Genomic DNA, 6,249 nt, shown 5'->3' with positions numbered 1-6,249 from the left:
ACAACAATATGAACTAACTAGTACCCTCAGAGCTCCCAGGGTCTCAACCACCAAGCAAGGACCGCACATGGGGGGGTCTAATTGTTCTGGCAGTATGTGTATAGTAGAGGATTGCAATTTGATCATCAATAGGGGGAGAGGAGCTCTGCCCTGTGAAAGTTCTGTGCCCCAGTGTAGGGGAATGCCAAGGCCAATAAGTGGGAGAGGGCGGGGTGGCAGGCATGGGGAGGGGGGAGGCAACAGGGGTTTGTTTCTGTTGTTTTTGTTTGTTTCTTTGTTTTTTGGAGGGGAAACTGGGAATGGAGAAATTTACATGTAAATAAAGAAAATATCTAAAAAAAAAAAAAAAAAAAAAAAAGAGATGGCTTTAGTTATTCTTCCAGAAAGATGTAATGAAGTTAGGATCAAGAATAGAATGTGCATACTAACTCCTCATAGAGTAGTAAATAAAGGCTGCATAGTAAGGAATAAAATGAGCTTTCATAATTACAGTAAGAAGAGAAACAGGCTTGGGACAAATTTGTGATAAAGGAAAAACATTCATTCTAGTTCAGATCCAAGGATGAGGCCACAGGTGTGCACTATGATAAAGTGAGGTCACATGAAACTGTTGCTTTGAATTTATAGTGAGCTTATAGATCAAAACACTACTTTGCACTTCCTATCAACATCACTATGTAGCTCTCTTTTTATATAACGTTTTATCTGTGAGATGATTCCTTCCTACATAGAGATCTTTTTGTCTAAAAGCTACAAAAAGCTGAAAGCAATAAATAAATAAAATAAAGCAAATAAAACTTGGTGTAGCCATTTTCTCTACACCAGAATGTGTGTGTGTTTGTGTGTGGCTTTGGAGGGGCTCTGCCTCATCCACCAAATGTATTTATGTATATATCTGTTTGTCTATACATATGTGTGTAGACATATGTGTATGTGTGTAAATATGCATGAACACATGTGGAGTTGGTGAGACAAGAGGTAAGGCCTGACCAGTGTGTATGTATGAGTGTGCATGTGTCTGGGAATCTTGCTTGTGGAAAAGATTCTGATTCTTTTCCTTTCTTTTCTCTCTGGTTCATGAAGAGTTAATGAGTTCCAAGCCCCTCACCTGGCCAGCAAGAGGTCCTTGAACAAGAGAGAAAAGAAACCCATGCTTACTAAGGCACAACTAGTAAGAGAGTTACAGAGAACCAGAGACCTCTGAGGTGAGAGACTCTCAGGACTCAAAGGGAGGGACTTTAGATGAATGCACTATAGTGGGGAGAGGGAACTTGTAGAGTCCACCTGGGATGGGGTTGCCATTCCACAGTCAAGAACTCTGACCCAGAATTGTTCCTATCTGAAAGAACTGCAGGGACAAAAATGAAGAAGAAGAGCCTGAGGGAAAGGAAGCCCAGTGATTGGCCCAAATTTGGATCCAGCTTAGGGGGAGGCCCCAAGGTCTGACACTAATACTGATGCTATGATGTGCTTACAAACAAGAGCCTATCATGACTGCTCTCCAAAAGGTCCAACAAGCAGCTGAAACAGTCAGATGTGGATATTTGCACCCAACCAATGGACAGATGCTGCTGACTCCTGTGGTGGAATTAGGGAAAAGCTGGAGGAAGCTGAGGAGGAGGGTGACCTGATAGGAAGATCAGCAGTCTCAACTAACCTGGACCCCCAGGATCTCTTGGACACTGAGCCACAAACCAGGCAGCATACAGCAGCTGATATGAGCACCCCCCCCACATATACAGCAGAGGACTGCTGGGTCTGGACTCAGTCAGAGAAGATGCACCTAATCCTCCAGAGACTTGGGGGCCCAGGGAGTGGGGAGGTCTGGTGGAGTGGTGGCGGTGGTGGGGACATCCTCTTGGAGACAGGGGAGGAGGTGTGGGATATGGAACATCTGGAGGGTGAACCAGGAGGGGGATAGAGTCTGGACTGTGGAAAAAGATTAAAGAAAAAAAAACAACAGAGAGTTACAGAGAAAAGAAACCATTGCTCATTAAAACATAAATGGTATGAGAGAGTTGTAGAGAAAAGAAAACATAGTAAGGCAGTGCTTATTAAAGCACAAGTAGTAAGATTGTAAGGTCAGGGATTATCATCAGTCTTTGACCAAAACTGTGTTCCACTCAGCTCATGCCCCAGCTCCAGCTGGCCTCTGACACATGACCTGCATCTGCTACCCAAATCTTGTGACTATGTGTCAATATTCTCACTTTCTCTAGCCACTTTTGAACCCATTTACATAGTATACTTATAAACTGGATTTGGGTTCTTGGTTTTGTGTTTTTGATCCAAATCTAGCATCAAAATCACTATGTAGCCAAGGTTGATCTTGAACATCAAATCCTATTGCCTTCATCTCCTGGATGCCACTACACCCAGTTTAAATGCTTCTCTTTAATTGACAGGCATTTAGGAGTCACACTAATGGACTTTGTTTTAAAATACTCTGCCCCTTGGAGGAGCATATGGGTGAGATGGGACAAGATTGAGTGTGAACAAGGGGGCCAGGGCACACTTGTGGAGGTTACAGACAACTTTGGAGTTGGTGTCTCCTTCCATCATGGACTTGACAGTCTAAGTCAGCTGGTCAGATTTCCCTGGCAACCACTTTTAACTCACAGAGCCATTTTACCATACAGACATTAACAAGTGTTAACAAGGGATGGAAGTAAGTAAGAGCTATCCACTCTATTACTCAGTGTTTGTATCTATTTATAATTTTCCTATAATAAAGGTTAAATTCAACAGGATTAATGTATATACTGATGACTTGTGAGTGCATCCAGCTCTGTCACTTTGCTGAACTTCAGATGTATTTTGAATGTCCTGAAATACAGCTCTGTTTGCCATCTCAAATTGTGATTACAAATTAAGTCTTCATCCTGTCCTTTCACAGCACAAACTGCCTGGCTAAACAAACTAACCTACACGTCATCTGTTCCTCCCTGGTGGCTCTTTCTCTGTAAATGGCAATACTATTCAGCCAGTTGCTCATACTGATAACTTGGGAGTCATCCTTGACTCCTCTCATTACCCATCACACTCCATCCACAAATATATCCTGACTCCTTCTCACCCCTTTCTGACAGCAGCCTTCTCTGTCATACTAGGATGGACTATTACAAAGGTCTTGTCACTAGCTTCCTTGATTCTGTCCTTGTCCTCTGTCAGAGCCAGCCGACAAGGGTGAGGCTGAAGTAGAGAGGATGACTGAATGAGAATGAGAGGACCACTGCTCTGCTGGCAATGGCAATAAACTTTAATGTGAGAAATCTTTTATAGAAAAACACAGTAAGGCTAAAAAATAGAATTTAACAACAATCATGTAGCACAGTTTCTTAGCACTTTCTCATGGCAAAAGCATGCCCACTTCTTCATATCTTACAGTAAATATTTTTCCCCATGCCCAGGTGCATGAGGTTTGTTTCTTTGATCCTTGCATGCACAGCTCTCAGTAGCCTTGAATTACTTCCAAAACATCTTAGGTTCATGGAGCGGTTATATCCTCAGCTTCAGGGAGATTATGTGAGGGTGCCCCCTCCTTCATGGAGCAGTTATGCCCTCGGCTGCAGGGAGATTATGTGAGGGTGCCCCCTCCTTGCCTTTCAGCAGAGGGGCCACCCCTAAATCTTCCCCTATGCTAAAGAACATTTCCACCACAGTCCTCTGCTCTTGTCTCCGTAAGTATCCAGAGAAGTTGGTAAAGGCACCTGCTGCTAAGACTGACAACCTGAGTTCAGTCCCTGAGTACCATATGGAAGATGGAACTGACTCTCCTAAATTATCCTCTGACTTTCATAAGCACACCACAGCATAGGTGTGACCACACACATTAAATACATAAAGGTAGTGAAAACTGATTTTACAGATTGAATTGATGGTTTGGTAGTTGTGTCTCTATTGCTCTTGCAGAGGACCCAAGTTAGGATCTCAACACCCACACCAGTTCTTTCACAGATTCCTCTTCAGGCTTCAGGGGATCTGACACTTCCTTCTGGTCCCTCTGGTTCCTTTGGACACATGTACACACATGTATGCTCTTTGCATACACCTGCCACATGGCTGTGGCCATCTTACCTCCATGAAATCTTTTCAATTAAGTTGAAGAAAGATGTGGCCATCTAATGATTCACTTGTGCCACAGAGCTTTACAACCCCAAGAAGCTTCCTAGTTCATCAACAATGGTGGCTATTTTTTTTAATTTATTTTTTATTGGATGTTTTCTTTATTTACATTTCAAATGTTTTCCCCTTTCCAAGTTTCCCCTTCGGAAACCTCCTATCTCATCCCCCCTTTTCCTACCTCTATGAGGGTGCTCCCTTTCCACCCACTCACTCCCATCCTCCTGCCCTGGCATTCCCCTACACTGGGGCATCGAACACCCTCAGGCACAAGGGTTTCTCTTCCCATTGGTGTCCAACAAGGCCCTCCTCTGCCACATATGCAACCAGTGCCATGAGTCCCTCCATGTGTACTCTGTGGTTGGTAGTCCAGTTCCTGGGGTCTGGCCTGTTGACACTGGTGCTTCCTCTATGGGGCTGCAAACCCCCTCAGCTCCTCCAGTCCCTTCTTCAACTCCTCCATCTGGGACCCCCACGTTCAGTCCAATGGTTAATTGTGAGCATCTGCCTTTCTATTTGTCAGGCTCTGGTAAAGCCTCTCAGGAGACAGCCATATCAGGCTTCCATCAGCAATCACTTTCCAACATCTACAATATCGTCCAGGTTTGGTGGCTGTATAAGGGATGGATTCCCAGGTAGGGCAGTCTCTGGATTGCCTTTCCTTCAGTCTCTGCTCCACACTTTGTCTCCATATTTCCTCCTGTGAGTATTTTTTTCACCCCTCTAAGAAGTACTGAAGTATCCACATTTTGGTCTTCCTTCTTTTTAGGCTTCATATGGTCTGTGATCAAATCTTGGGTATTCTGGACTTTTGGGCTAATAGCTACTTCTCAGTGAGTGTATAATATGTGTGTTCATTTGTGATTGGGTTACCTCACTCAGGATGATATTTTCAAGTTTCATCCATTTGCCTATGAATTTCACGAATTCATTGTTTTTAATGCCTGAGTAGTATTCTATTGTGTAAATGGATACATTTTCTGTATCCATTCCTCTGTTGAGGGACATCTGGGTTGTTTCCAGTTTCTGGCTATTCTAAATAAGGCTGCTATAAGCATGGTGGAGTATGTGCCTTTATTACATGTTGGAGCATCTTCTGGGTATATGCTCAGGAGTGGCATAGCTGGGCCCTCAGGTAGTACTATGTCCAATTTCCTGAGGAACTGCAGACTGATTTCCAGAGTGGTTGTACCAGATTGCAATCCCACCAGCAATGAATGAGCGTTCCTCTTTCTCCACAACCTCTCCAGCATCTACTGTCACCTGAGTTTTTTATTCCAGCCATTCTGACTGGTGTGAGGTGGAATCTCAGGGTTGTTTTGATTTGCATTTTCCTGATGACTAAGGATGATGAACATTTCTTTAGGTGTTTCTCAGCCATTTGAGTTTCCTCAGTTGCGAATTCTCTGTTTATCACAGTTCTCCATTTTTTAATAGTGTTATTTGGTTCTCTGGAGTCTAACTTCATGTGTTCTTTGTATATATTGGATATTAGCCCTCTATCGGATGTAGGATTGGTAAAGATCTTTTCCCAATTTGTTGGTTGCCATTTTGTCCTATTGACAGTGTCTTTTGCCTTATAGAAGCTTTGTAATTTTATGAGGTCCCAATTTGTCAATTCTTTTTTTTTTCTTATGAAGGACATTTAATTGGGGCTGGCTTACAGTTCAGAGGTGCAGTCCATTATCATCAAGGAGGGAGCATGGCAGCATCTAGGCAGGTATGCTACAGGCAGAGCTGAGAGTGCTACATCTTCAGCTGAAGGCTGCTAGGAGAAGACTGACTACCAGACAGCTAGGATGATGGTTTTTTTTTATTAGATATTTTATTTATTTATATGCCATATGATTTTTCCTTTCCCAGTTTCCTCTCCAAAAAATCCCCCCAAAAGCAACAAGAACAAACCCCTGTTCCCTTCCTCCTCCCCCTGCTCAGCGCCCCACCCTCTCCCGCTTACTGGCCCTGGCATTCCCCTACACTGGGGCACAGAACCTTCACAGGGCCTAGGGCCTCTCCTTCCATTGATGACTGACTTGGGCATCCTCTACTATACACAAGTTGCCAGAGCCATCAGTCCCACCATGTGTACTCTTTGGTTGGTGGTTTAGTCCCTGGGAGCTCTGAGGG

General features: G+C 43.7%; 1 protein-coding gene and 1 pseudogene across 1 annotated transcript in view; both read right to left on the bottom strand.

Annotated features, from left to right (window-relative positions):
- Ppt1 (palmitoyl-protein thioesterase 1) overlaps positions 1-6,249 on the bottom strand; it is a 41,836-nt gene that overhangs the window by 25,474 nt on the left and 10,113 nt on the right. The window lies entirely within an intron of this gene.
- LOC116095229 overlaps positions 1-6,249 on the bottom strand; it is a 19,076-nt pseudogene that overhangs the window by 3,298 nt on the left and 9,529 nt on the right.

This window comes from Mastomys coucha, unplaced genomic scaffold (genome assembly GCF_008632895.1).
Source record: "Mastomys coucha isolate ucsf_1 unplaced genomic scaffold, UCSF_Mcou_1 pScaffold18, whole genome shotgun sequence".
In the NCBI taxonomy this organism is placed as follows: Eukaryota; Metazoa; Chordata; class Mammalia; order Rodentia; family Muridae; genus Mastomys; species Mastomys coucha.
The sequence above is the reverse complement of the archived record's forward strand: the minus strand, read 5'-3'. Positions and strand labels throughout refer to the sequence as shown.